A 14,436-nucleotide genomic window follows, 5' to 3' on the forward strand; every position below is an offset into this window, starting at 1 on the left:
AGGGCGCTGGTGGGGCCGATTGAGCCATGGTGTCGACCGGAGAAACAGCAGAAATAGCAGGTAAAGTATCACGGTGTCCGTCTCCAGCCGCTTTGTCCCCCTTGGTTGGATGTGGAGACTCTTCACGCCTGTAGATGGTGGTGTTGTCCGTGTCTTTTGCCTCGACTGCCGCCGATGTAGGATTATTCCGCCTGCTGTTGTCTGGGACGCGCTCGGCTCTTGCGAATGTATTATTCACAGCCGGGACATCAGCGTGTATATCCAGCATGGGTGTGCAGGTTGGCTGGTGGTGAGGAATGATGCTAGCGGTGTTGTTGTTGTTGTTGGTCGTCGCCTGGCTGGTCGGCATTGGTGTTGTTGAGTCGATGGGGATTCCTTTGTTCTCTCCGGTTTCTTGTTCACTCCGGAGTAGTCTTGTCATTTGTCGTGTGTTCACGGGACCAGGGTTACTTTCAATGTCGCCAGACAGTAACAAAATAATGAGAAAGAAAGATCTCTTCCCTTTGCTAAGCTGGAGCTTGTCTCTTCGGGCCAACAAGGACTGAATAGCCCATATTCCGTGTCCAGGACGCTTTCCATTGTTCACGTTGCTTTCGTCACTGACCAGGTAAAAGTCGCTGTGAGAATCCGGTTGAAAATCCTCTTTTGCGGTTTTGTTTTTCTCCATTTCACCTCGATGTAATCCCCTTGGTATATTAAGATAGGAATCCGTACACCATAGGAGGAGAAAGAGAAAATGTGGAAAAAACCGTGACTTTGAGTCAGAAGACGCGCACGAGCGAGAGAAAACACGTCTTGCCATGGTGAGAGCGACGACCTGTGATCTGTCCAATGCCAGACAACCAGTGACCATTAACACGTTTAATCTCTGCATTTGAATGCATTGTCTATAGTGAATGAAGCATCAGCCATCATCATTTAGCCTGTTTACATTTTAACCTGGGGAAAGAATGTGGGGTTTGTTCATTATTTAGCATTTGAAAAAACATTGAATAAAAGTGCAGTCAAACCCTATTAAAACTAATTCCACACACCTGCATGCTCCTCATTCCCTCAGAGAAACACAACCTGAACAATGACTTAAAGTTGTCCAGGTTGTCCAGGTTTACACAAATACAGTTGTTGCTGTTATTGTGTCTCTGTTGTTAATAGCAATGTAATGATGGATATAGGATATGATTATTATACGGATAATGACTTATCCTGACTTATCCTGGTCATGAATTAATAATGCCTTACACTATGGACACATGGCCTACACATTACACAATGGAATTTCACTGTAAATATAGATAAGCGATTAAATGAGAACAATAGAGCACAATTTGCTATGAGACTTTGAGGATTTGACATTATACTAATTTGTTGTTAGGCCTTGACCAGTCCTGTACAGAAGACCCACCACTGTCTTCTAAAGTCGAAACAAATTGAACTTGCATTGCAACTTAGGGTGTGCGGTAGTATACTTGTAAAAGACAAGATGTGAAGGAAGAGAGTAAACTGTCATTTCCAGTCTTTTTTCTGTCTGGTACAGCCCTTAAGTTTTGTGGTGAGGTCAAGTACGTCAAGCCATTATTTAACAAATGACCTATCTGATGATAGGGACATCTACAGGCAACGTAGAATGTGATATGCACAAGCAAACATGATTGTACGTAAGTTTAGTATTGTCATGGTCTGGCCCTCTGCCTGTTTATTCCCCTCTTTCTGTATCTCTCCCTCTGCCCAGTTGTGTCTGTGTTTCCACTTCAGCCACTCCCACTTCCCATTGCAGCCCTCAGTCCTAGTTACACACCTGGTTCCACTCTCATCAGCCCAGCCAATTACAAACCTGTGAACTCTGCTACAATCAACCCACCACCTATAAATACTGGACTCCTTGCACAAACTAACTGTCAGAACATAAATCTTTGTCCGGTGCTTCACGTCGTTGTCCCCTGCTCTACCTTGATGTTTTGTGTTTGTCATTTTGACAACAACTATGAAGACATAGAAGACAACAACAAACTAAAACAACAAACCCTAGCCCAAACATTTAGACTCTCGTAGATGTTTTTTTCGATTCTGACGAATCTCTCTACGAGAGTTTAAAAGACTAGTCCCTTAAAAAAAGTCTTGTGTTTACGTTTGTGCCTCAAAATCACTCTTACCTTGTACAAATGCAAAATCTAAAATCAAAATAGTTTTTCCCCACATGTCCGGCGGGTGTTCGGAAAACAATTACACCCGTAGGGACCGTAGTTTTCAATAAAAAAAATATTTTAATCCACTCCGTCCATACTCCTCCATTGTAAATGCGCAACAGAACATTGGCCGCGCCCCTAGTGGCCAGGGTTCTGTTGCGCATTTACAATGGAGAGAAAACCAAGATGGCCGCCAGATTCCGAGACAGAGTATGGACGGAGTGGATTAAAATATTTTTTGTATTGAAAACTACGGTCCCTACGGGTGTAATTGTTTTCCGAACACCCGCCGGACATGTGGGGCAAAACTATTTAGATTTTAGATTTTGCATTTGTACAAGGTAAGAGTGATTTTGAGGCACAAACGTAAACACAAGACTTTTTTTAAGGGACTAGTCTTTTAGACTCTCGTAGAGAGATTCGTCAGAATCGGAAAAAAAACCTCTACGAGAGTCTAAATGTTTGGGCTACTGTAACCCATTGGATATATGCGAATACTGTGGAATTATTGTCATGGCTGGAGTTGTCTGTGAAGAGAGACATTGCTTGGAGCTTCCCATTGTATGAATCAACTAGGGAACTTGGTTATATTTGTACATAATTTGCTGCACATGATCAGTGACATATGTACAGTATGTAGCAGGTGTGGCACCCTGTATGGGTGTATAAGTGAAATCACTTTAGGCTCTGTGTTAAGCATGGGACTATTGTGTGTTTGTTTGTTAAGCGGTTAAAGCTCTATATTCTGATATACTCATTGTAATAGAGTGTTTGTTCAGTCACAGGGCTCTCCATGTCTGTGTAATAAACAATGTGAGAAGATTAATAAACAATATCATATAAGATTCAGTGTCCATCCATGATATGGCGTCTTTATACCACTGCTATCAACTCCATCAAGCTCATCCTGGGTCTCCCCTAACCTGACTCCCCCAGATGGGGCAACAGAGAGTACACTGGGTACTCTCTGCTGCCCCATCTGGCGGAGTCAGGTTAGGTCTCCCCATCAACAGCTACGTTCTGTGGCTGATACTGAGTGGAGCTGGTGGGACGATCGCCTCAGAGTTCTTCTATCTCAACCTGATCGTATCTGTGACCATCTCTTCCCTGGTCGCTGTCTTTTACTTTGCATGGCTCTTCACATGCACATTCATTTTGTTCAGGGTTTTTTCGCATTACTTCCATTCCATTCCATTCCGTTCCATCATTCCAGTGTTGTATCTGTGTGGAGCGTTACATAGCGGTGGTTCACCCTGTGGTGTTTCTCAGGTACAAAGCTAAGCCAACGCAGGGAAGCTGCAGTACCCTCACTAAAAACGCCGGGACAACGCTCCACACGTCCCAAACTCTTCTCCCTTCAGGCTCCAAAACTATGGAATGCACTTCCCATTACAGTCAGAACTGCAGCATCACTCCCAATCTTCCGCCATAGTCTGAAAACCCACCTTTCCACCCTACCCCATTAGATAGCACTTTTGTAGACTTGGATAGCATCTGATACATACTTATAGCATGTTATGTAGACAGCACTAGAATTGCATTGTATGTAGTCTTAGCACTTCATAGTAGCCTACATATGTATAGCATAGAATAGTATACATTGACACGATCGTAGACAGGAACACCCACAAACGTCACATCCGGTTTTAGCCCGGGGTAAACAAAATGGTCTTCCCCATAGAGTTATAATAGCGTATGATCCTTTGGATCACGTTCAGAGCGATGTGTTGGATGATAGAAATATTGACAGCCAAGAAAAATCCATCAGAAATATTGACAGCCAAGAAAAATCCATCAGAAAGACATCTGGAACACTCGCCCTCGGAAAGTTTACTTATTATTACGTATACGAGCCATGGTTCACATGGCGCTCGTCTGTCATAGCGGAACTTCAACCTGTTTTATGCACTTTTCCCATTTAGAACGTTAACGTCTACATACATGTTCAGATTTCAAATATAAAGTGCTCGCCCCAGAGCCACGGATGTTACAATCCTCGTCGGGTGGGTAATAGCAAAGATGGTTTATGTATGAAGATGGGCCAACTTCATTGGAGCCACTAGAGGCGAAATGGTACACAAAGCCTACAAATGGTCTCCTAAATATAGTAGGTGTGGTTTGCTTCTCCCCGACCTCCACCCTCCCCCCCCTGACAACAACACTGTTTCCACACTCAGTCTAGTAGGTGGCGGTAATGCACCATTTAGGTTTGCCGACCGCCATGAAACCTGATAGAAGAAGACAACAACACTGACAAGTCATTTAACAAAGTACATTGAAAACAACTGACAAGGTGTACTTTTGAAATAGTCGTTTTAGTTTCTCAAAGTCCTCCAACCATATCAATTCATGATTTGGATCTATCTCATTAAAAAGTCTCTCCCTAATAGAGTTGTAGAATGGACAATAAAAAATTCCTTTAGATCACACAGACTACATAATCTATCCTCCTCAACCGTGCCTACATATCTGCCTGTCTCAATATGCAGACCAAGTATGCCAGCTCTAATTTGGGCACATAAGGATCATTTCTAATCGTTTTAAATATGTCCATTCATTTCACATTATAATATTCACATATTACAAGTAAGACGCGCAAACGCGGGAAGCGAACGCAGCTCGTAAATTGCAATAACAACAATTAGAATAAATTACGTACTTTTTAAGGTTTTTTTTAAGTTAAGTTTTTTTAAATTAAATGTTTTTTCAAGTTATTTTTTTAGTGTGTGTATGTGTGCGTGCGTGCGTGTTTCTTTTTTAGGTTTTTTTTTTAAAAGTTTTTTCTTTAAGTTTTTTTTTAAGTTAATTTTTTTTAAGTTAAGTTTTTTGTGTGTGTGCGTTTTTCCTTTCGAAGTTTTTTTTTTAAGTTAAGTATTTTTTTAAGTTAATTTTTTTTAAGTTAAGTTTTTTGTGTGCGTTTTTCCTTTTTAAGTTTTTTTTTTAAGTTAAGTTTTTTTTTAAGTTAAGTTTTTTTTTAAGTTAAGTTTTTTGTGTGTGCGTTTTTCCCTTTTAAGTTTTTTTTTTTTTGTGTGTGCGTTTTTCCCTTTTAAGTTTTTTTTTAAGTTAAGTTTTTTTTTAAGTTAAGTTTTTTGTGTGTGTGCGTTTTTCCTTTGTAAGTTTTTTTTTTAAGTTAAGTTTTTTTTAAGTTAAGTTTTTTTTTAAGTTAAGTTTTTTGTGTGTGTGTGCGTGCGTGCGTGCGTGCGTGCGTGTGTGTGCGTGCGTGCATGTGTGTGTGTGTTTTTGTGTGTGATACAGCTGCGCCCTCTGGTGGTGGGCGGGTGGTGTTACAGCGTGACACACACACAGACACACACACAGACAGACGTGATCTGCTGGGTCTCATAGTAAATGCTCACTGCGTTCGCAATCATCTTAAATATGGGGTCAGAGCCCCCTATGTGTTGTCCGTGAAATTGCAGATGGACAGAGAGAGACTTCCGGACTCATCTCAAATCTCGCGAGAGTTTGTTGCTGGGATAAAGAAATGTCATTAACAAAGTCGATTTTCTCCTGATTTGTCTCGCTAAAAGAAGCCATTTTACTATGAATATCTTGTAAATATTGTGTGCCTTGTGATGATTTGGTCCAGTATTTAGTTCAGTGACCATGGAGTTAAGGAATGGTTCAGAAGCTGTGTTCACGTTCACTCTCCCATTGGAAATGAATGGACTCCAACATTCTTCCTGTCTCCTAATAATGTTACCGCCCACCTCACGCAGATACAGGAAGTAAAGCAAAGTGGTCTCTCTTGCTAATTCTCCTCTTGGGTAATAGTACCCGTGTTTTCCGCATTGTTCAATAAAAAGCGTTTTAATCCGATCGGTGACCATTTTATCAGAGTTATAATGCACCAACCGATAGGGGCGCATGGCCATAAACTGATTAAACATCTATGGTCCTGGGGTGAGCACTTTATATTTGTAATCGGAACATTTGTGTAGGCGTAAGCCGCCCTAAGGAGTGTAAATGGAGAATGTGCGTAAAACACTTCAGTCCAGGCCAGGGCTACCATGAGCTCACAGCGCGTTGCGACGCGTTGTTTGTAGATCTTTTGTTTATGCTGGGGTCCTGGGGTTGAAGTGGTTTATAGTCAGAGTATCCTTATCTAATTATACTTTATTGCAGCGTCAAGTTGCACAAGCATAACCACCACTGAAATCGGACATCGATCTCCCTCTCCATCCATGTTACAAAACATTGTGTTACCGCGGCGCAGTGTTTACTCGCCTGGTAGAGACAATTAATTAAACTTAACGTAATATCAAAAACCAACAGCCATTAAGTCATCAATAATGTTTATAGAACACATTGTAGTGAATTCTAAGTAGTTTAGAGACAGTTGTAACTTGGAACGGAGCCATCAGTGTGCGGTCGAAACGAATGGTGTCGGTAGTCTACTTGGAATTCACTAAAATATGTTCTATAAACATCATTGATGAATGAATGGCTTTTTAAAATGTATATATGATAAGTTTCAGTGATCATATCTATAGAAAAGTGTCTCTTACCATGCGAATATATCAGTCCATTGTGTTGTGCTGGATCATGCCCATGCAGTCAAGGAAAACATTCAAATCGGCCTCTAGCTTGTTTCATTTTCTAAAGTAGCGTTCCTTGTCGAGTGGCAACAAGGATCTGTGCCTGTGATCTGGCAAGCCATGACGCCTACTTTTAAATTAGTAGTATTTAAAGCATCTGTGTTTGAAAACCCAACACTTCACTGTTTATTCCGGTTGGGAGAACTCTGAACTTTCCCTCGGCTCCACCCCTCAGCTATATTGACGCCCCTGATGACATAAGTCGGTGTCGGTGTAGTAATTATTAGGCTGATTATGATTATGTCAATTAGCCTGCCAATATATATATAGTTTCCACTCGGAATGAAGTGATTTGAAACTATGTACATACTGTGTATCTTATCATAAAAACGTCTATCTGAAGACGTGAGTTCTTGAAACCGGTAGATAAATAATGTGTTACAGTTCCCCTCAATGTAAAACAAATCAAATGCACACAGACAGAATCAAAGAACAGTCTGGAGGTTTGTTTAGATTGTACCAGCAAAATGAGATATTTATTATATCGAAATACTGGTTACAAAATACTTGCACCTGGTCGGTATATAGTCATACATTCAAATACAAACATAGCAGAGCGGGCGCGTCATGGTTAATTCAGTTTGGACATGAGCCATAAGGACTTAACCATGCGCGTTGAAAAGTTATTATTTGGTAGACTGTGGTGGTTACTCCTGGCTAATTCGCACATGAGTTGTGCAAAATAGCCAAGGGCAAACGTTATAAAGTCCAGTCTTACTCAAGCAACAATTTCAACTATAGCTCCGTTCAATTTACAAGCACAATGCAAGAATAGAAAATAGTTTTAGAAAGAAGACATAGAGGGAAAAATAATGATCTTCTCGCGAGGAGAGTCTCTATGGTTGGCGTCAATTTAAGATTTAAGTGACAAAACTAAATCAAAAGGGAGCTCACCCTATCATTAGTTCTGAACACTATTTGTATCAAACGAATGTCGTTCTGGGAGCTTGAATGTTTTCTCAATACATCTTTGACCCACCTTTTTGATGATAAACCTCAACGGCGTTCGGAAACTGGATACCAGGGTAAAGTTGATAAATTAGTTTCCAGCGCTGCACGTGAGTGTATCTTTACTCGTCCTTCTTTAGTTAAAGTATAAAGTATAAAAGTCGATCAAATCGTTTCATATGGAAACCCACAAGTTGTTAGCAAACGGGACTTGCTCTAAGTCCTGATGTGGTTTTCGCGGCGGTGCAGCCCACCGGCTGCCTGCTTGGCTGGTGCGTGGCAGCCAGGCGGGGTCCCCAGTAAAAAGAGCGCACCGGCTGATGTGAGGCAGCCAGTGTCTCGAGTAGAAAGAGCTTGATGTATATTTTGATAGCTTATGCCTCTCAAACTATGTCATAATTGTACACAACACTTTGGCTTATAGGAGGTCACATTGAGTCTCAATGAGTGAAGAGTTAAGCCTAGGGACACTTTGGGATGGTCAGCTTACAAACAGCTGTGAGTTCTTCCTGTCATATAGTACGGACAGTGACTTTTATCACTCAGGAGTCCTTTTACAAAAGGACCCCTGCTGTGGTGACTGATTGCTGACCCTGTGGTAACATGTTGACTGAGCCTTGGGGGTCAACACACACACACACACACACACACACACACACACGCACGCACGCACGCACGCACGCACGCACGCACGCACGCACACACACACACACACACACACACACACACAGGAACAAGGCGACACCCACATGTTAAGAATGTATAAAGACATGCAGGGAATCAGTAAGTGAGAAGAGTGAGTGAGATACAGCGAGAGACAGAGAGAGAGAGACAAGGGGGGCCCTGCCTGAGATGCAGGCCTCAATATGCTATAACTGGAACGCTGATATCTGTAACCTGTCTGTAACTGATTGCTGACCAATAAACGGAAAGAAGGATTATGTGCCTGTTTGGATCTCCATATTCATTCCAACAGCAACTTAGTAAAATCTCCACAGAACCCTGAAGAAAAGACACATCACAATGGCGCCAGACGTTGGAGGATGGTTGGTGAGGAGTCTGGGGATTTTCTGCGCCACGCGAGACGGACCTGCGTATCTGTGGATTTTTTGTTGCTTTTAACGTAACTTTGGATGGGACCCGGGACTGAAGTTAGGATGATGGAATAGGTTTGTGATTCTTGTGTTAAGCGTACGTGTTAGGGCCATAGTGTACATCTGGACGCTGTGTTAGGCAGGTTATTGGTTAGGTTAGTGATTAGGTTCTTGGAGTCTGCTTCTGTTAGGGAGTTGACAGGGTTTAAGAGTTAAATGGTAGTGTAGCTTATATGGTATGATTGTGCGTGTGTGTGCTAGAGCATCTTTGTGAGTTAGGGTTGAATGCCGCATGCTGGGGGGGCCTTTCTTTGTCTTTGCGACAGAGCGGGGGAGGATTTTATGCTTTAGGCTTGGGTGTTATTATTTGGGTTGGCCTATTGTATTATTTTTTCTTTTAGGTATTTCTGAAGCATGTGGAACATGTTTCAGAGGGGGGAGTAATATAGATATTAAATTGGGGATTTAATTCAGGTTAAATTGGCTTTAATTTGGGGTCCAAGCTAAATTTAGGAGGTAAATGACAATACATTTCTCATTGTAAATTATCACATTTAGGATATTTCATTTATCCTTTGTAAAATTAGATAGGTTAATTTGGATGGTTAAGCATACAGGTTTTTTTTATTTTAGTCAAAAAATATAGCCTGCAGGGGTAATTTGATTCTGGGACAAAACAGTTGCTTAGATGTGAATGAGGGAGCGATTGAGTGCATTTGACGCCTGTGTGGAGTGCATGCAGGGGGGTCAATCTCTTCCCTCAGTCAGTGATTTGACTTGCTAGTCTAAAAAAGAAATATAGAGGCATTTCTATATTTCTTTGTCACTGTCAGTAGTTTTCTCATTTCTTTATTTTACACTTTCCTGTGTGAATGGTGAGAGAGAAAGAATTGCATGTTTTCCTTGGAGTAAGTTCATTGATTACTCATTCTGTGGGGACAGTATGCAAATGAGTATGCATGTCTGTGACTGAGTGAGAGGTGACACAGCATGAGTGTGTCACAGTGTGACTGTGTAAGTTTAGTGTCTAGTAGATTATTTACTATTTAGTAGATATGATGGACGCAGGAATAATCCCAGTGGACATTGTCCAAGAGAAATATTCAGTTTTATGCAAGGATATTTTGAAGATTTCAAAGAAATTTAACCAGCGTTGGCCAGACATTGACAAACCCTGGCCTCTGGTGGGTACTTTTGATGTAGAAGTCATTAACACCATAAGGGTTCTGGTGCATGGATACAGAGCAGATCAGAAAACGAAGGAGCGAAAACTCAAACGCAAGACTGAATTATCAGTATTAGCTATGTTTTGTACAGAAGGCCCCAATGTCAGTGAGTCAGTACTACCGGCCCAGAAGCAGCAGTGCATTGACATTGTGGACCACAGCAACGTGCCCTCAGCAAAGGCTGAGGTGAAAGTTCATGACAGCGGAGACATGAGGACATCTAAGCAACGGCCAGATGACAGCGACACTCAAAGCTCTGTTAAGAGGGAGCTGGAACGGGTACGTTGCCTGAAAGAGGACTTGACCAGTGAATTAAGGACACAAAGACAGTCTATCGATCAAAGAGGCTCACACCTGACATTGATGATAACTGCCCCAGGATGCTCCCGGTGCTGGGGAAGGGCAGACATATGGAATACAAGCCATGGGCGTCCGTCGACATGACTGACATTGTATGTCAACTTCCCCCTTTGCGGGATGGGGCGCAACGCTGGATATTGAAGTTTGAGGACCTTTTGACTGGGACAGAGCTAACTGTGGGTGACTTAAAACAACTTCTGGCAAATCTGATTGACATAGACGGCCTAGATGACATTCTTGACCGTGCGGGACTCAGACTGTACGCAGGCACGACGGCTGGAGACGCAGACCTTTTCTTGAGTCACAGAGGAGCACTATGGCGTGCGCTGAGAGACTTGTACCCCACTGAAGTGCATCCGGATACGATTACGATATCTCCGCTGGGGGTCTCCGAACCACCACGTAAATATGTCGCCCGCGTGTGCCAGGAATGGATGGATGCCACAGGAAAGGACCCTGAGCGTAATGATTTTGAACGGTCTATTGTCCACTCAAAAATTTAACAAGGTCTTCCTGAGAAAGTCAGGGCCAATCTGCAGACAGTGGTTGGCCTGGCGAAATTGCCCCTTGCTCTGTACGTGGATCACATTGTACACTGCGTTGGACTTGCTCGCAAGGAGGCAGATGAGCAGGAACAAAGTCACACAGAAATGGTTCGACTGCTGACCAAGACCCAGTTGGAGGGCGCACAACAGATCATACAAGCGGCTGTCGTGACAGCTGGGGTTGAGCCCCAGTTGGCTCCTGACCCACCCAGTGCACCCAGGGTTGACAAGACTCAGCCCGAACAGTTTCGTCCACATAATCCCAAGCCGAGTGGATCACGTTATTACACAGGCTGTTATAGGTGTGGCGATGTGACGCACTTGCAGCGTTTTTGCACGGCTGTTTTGCCGAACCGTCCGCTGCCACAACAGTGGGAACCTCCACAACCACTTCTGCCATGGAGAGTACGAGAGACGCAGTGGGAGAGGCCGCAGTGGGAGAACCCGCCACAGCAGAGATGGCAACAATGGGGATGTCAGCCACCTGTGCGACCCTATCAGGGGGCAGTACAGCCACAGACACGTCACAGCCCGGAAAGCTGGAGGATGAGAGGTGTTTGCCATAAATGTGGGATATATGGTCATTTTTCTGGACAGTGTAATCAGAAATCACATTGGGAAACTTTGAGGGAAGTCAAGTCGACCGGACCCCATGGATGAGAAGGACAGCTAAAGGAGAAGTGTCATGGCTCCGCCATGCTCTTCTTTTGACAGTTGACTTGACACGCCCCTCTCTGTTCGACTGTGTGAAGTGAGTGAGTTAGGTGAGTTATGTTTGAAGGGTTGGAAAGTAATACTACTAAAACAGTGGTAGTATTTTGGATCGACTCTGTGTGAGAGTGTGTACAGGCAAGGGAACTTCTCATTGAAAAAGGCATAGCAATGGTAGACGTGTCTACATTGATCTTTTTTATTTTGGTGGTGGATTTATGGCTTGGTACACCTGTCACAGGTGTCAGAAGAAACGTACAGCAATGTTTGCCAGGCCATATGAAGCTTGAGTTTGGGGTAGACACCAGCCAGGGGTTTCAATGAGAAGGTCACACAAGCCTGAGAGTGTTTGTGGTGTGAATGAAATCACGAGAATTGATTGAGAATAATGTATGTGTGAGTGAATGAATGATTGAATGTACTTCATACTAGACTTACTTCAAAAAGGTTCTAGCTATGTCCGGTGAAATATTGCTAGTATAAGCCATTCTAAGAGTGATAGTTAAATGAGCAAATACATACAGAGCTGAATACGAATACTGGAGAGTCAATCTTTATATGCTCTGACGGAATGTGCTTTAGGGGAAAGAGGGGGGAGAGAGCTATTTCCTTCTCACCCTAAAATAAATACCTTGTTTAGTTTCAGATAACAGGGAGAGGGCTTTAGGGACCTCCTGTGGACCTCCTGTCCTGTCCTGTCCTGTCTTTACCTCCTACCTCTGTTTGACCCGCTGTGAGCTGTTTATTGGGGGTGCTATTTAGAGAAAAAGATGGGAAGAAAGTCTGCTTTTGGAGTCTGATGTCAACAAGTAGATCGCAATTAAGGACTACATTTGTAAGGGTGTATTATGGTGTGAATTTTAAGTATTGGTTTTAGTCAAAAGTGTCTGTTTGTGTGTAGGGTGATGGAGGCGACGGCTGACAGCCTTACTACATAACGGTGATCACAGGAATTCGTAACCCTGTGTTCTGAGCACAAAACTTGCTGGTAGCATACTGAGGGGGATTTGACCCATATCTCCAGGAGTGGAAGTTTTAACCGGGGGATCTAGACCCACGGTTGAACCTTTTCAGGGTTAAAGCAAGCCAGCCCCTCAGCTCAAAACACCTGTCCATCAATACGTTTGGTGACTTGACATCAGTGAATTTAGTTAGTTCAGCGACACTATTTATGGCTCTCATTTAATAGTCTCATTGTAATCTCTCAACACCATGGTTATTTACATTCCTTTGCCATGCCAGAACTAGGTAGATTAGCAAAAAGAGTGAGATTAATGCCAGAGAGGTCATCTTAGTGACCAGTAGCTTGTAGTGTCATCAATATCCTAAGAAATGATTGGGGATATTTGTAGTGGGAGCCTGCATGTTTCCTTTTAATAGGTGTAAAGGAGAGGGACATCATGGATCATGGATTCCGTCAACAGTTCTACACCAAAAAAGGATCACGGAGAGACCACCAGGTCTCCAGGATGTCAACGGTGACATCTGAACAGCGCCTACAGGAGGTCATCCCGAGGGCAGAGAGTCCAGGGGGGTGTCTGCAGGCAGCTGACGATACTGCGATGGGAGCTCCTGAATCAGCTTCTACCGTCGGAAATCAACAGCAGGTGACTTTCACAGACCTGTGTTCGCTACAGGAGGTGTCGGATTGAGCGCTATTCTGCGGCTACGGCCCACGGGCCCACGCCAACTGGTTCTCCACCGGGATGGAGGAGAGGAGTGTTCTCCTTCTGCACTAGGAGGAAAGGAGCGTTCGAACGAGCGTTCATGTTACAATGGAGGAAAGGAGCGTTTCAATGCTTTTGCTGTCATGATTGACATGGCTAAGCAATAAGTTGTCCACTAGAGCTTTGTGATTGCTCGAGGAGAATCTACTGTCCACTCGAGCCTTGTGAATGCTCGAAGGGAGTTCTACTGTCGACTGCAGTAAGCTGTAGTTCACGTGTGCTGAAGCGTATGGGGACAACTGTCTGCTTCAAACCTACAGATCTGAGAGCTATGTGCGAGCTCTGAGAATCAAGAAGGATGTTCCAAGCGTTTTTATTCTGTAGGCGAAAAAAGAATTGTGGGAACCATTTCCCTAGCGCGTTGAACGTCTGAACAATTTGCGTCATGGAAAGAAAAAATCGCGGTTCATCTGAATTGTGATTAATGTTGGAAAATATTGTATTCTGTGCTGACAGGTCAAAGTAGATATAACAAGGTACTGGAAATAGTACTGTTAAAGGAATGGTCTAACCATTTTGTCATGCTTTGAGTGTTAACTTTTCATTTACAGGTATTTGAATTTAATCAATATAGGAATTTGATTTAGTCTAAATAGGATTTCAGTTATATAAGGAGTTTAATTTATGTTACAACAGAACAAGCCCCATGCTTGTTCGGTTCTAATTTGGTACAATATAGGTAGTTTAAAGAATGCTCCTGTGTCCAGGGGGGTCTATAATAGTTAATGGTAATAATATGAGTTCTTTTAGATAACTTCCTTAAGTATCACAGTTCAAATCCAATCCAAAAATGAGAATTATATTCTAGTTAGTAATACAAATGTTGTTTAATTGTTAGTTAAAATAGGCCTACATTAGGATAATAAGTTAACGTCAGAAAATGTGAGTGAGTTGGTATTGGAACCTGTATACACATGCACTAAATTGACTCATCTGCCTGGGGTGGCAGGTGCACACAGGGGTCGCCTGTGTGTGCTTGTTTATATGGGTGGAACAGACCAAAGTACTGAACATTACCAAATACTAAAACAGGATGAAGTAACC

This window comes from Electrona antarctica (assembly GCF_951216825.1).
Source record: "Electrona antarctica genome assembly, contig: scaffold_33, whole genome shotgun sequence".
Lineage (NCBI taxonomy): Eukaryota > Metazoa > Chordata > Actinopteri > Myctophiformes > Myctophidae > Electrona > Electrona antarctica.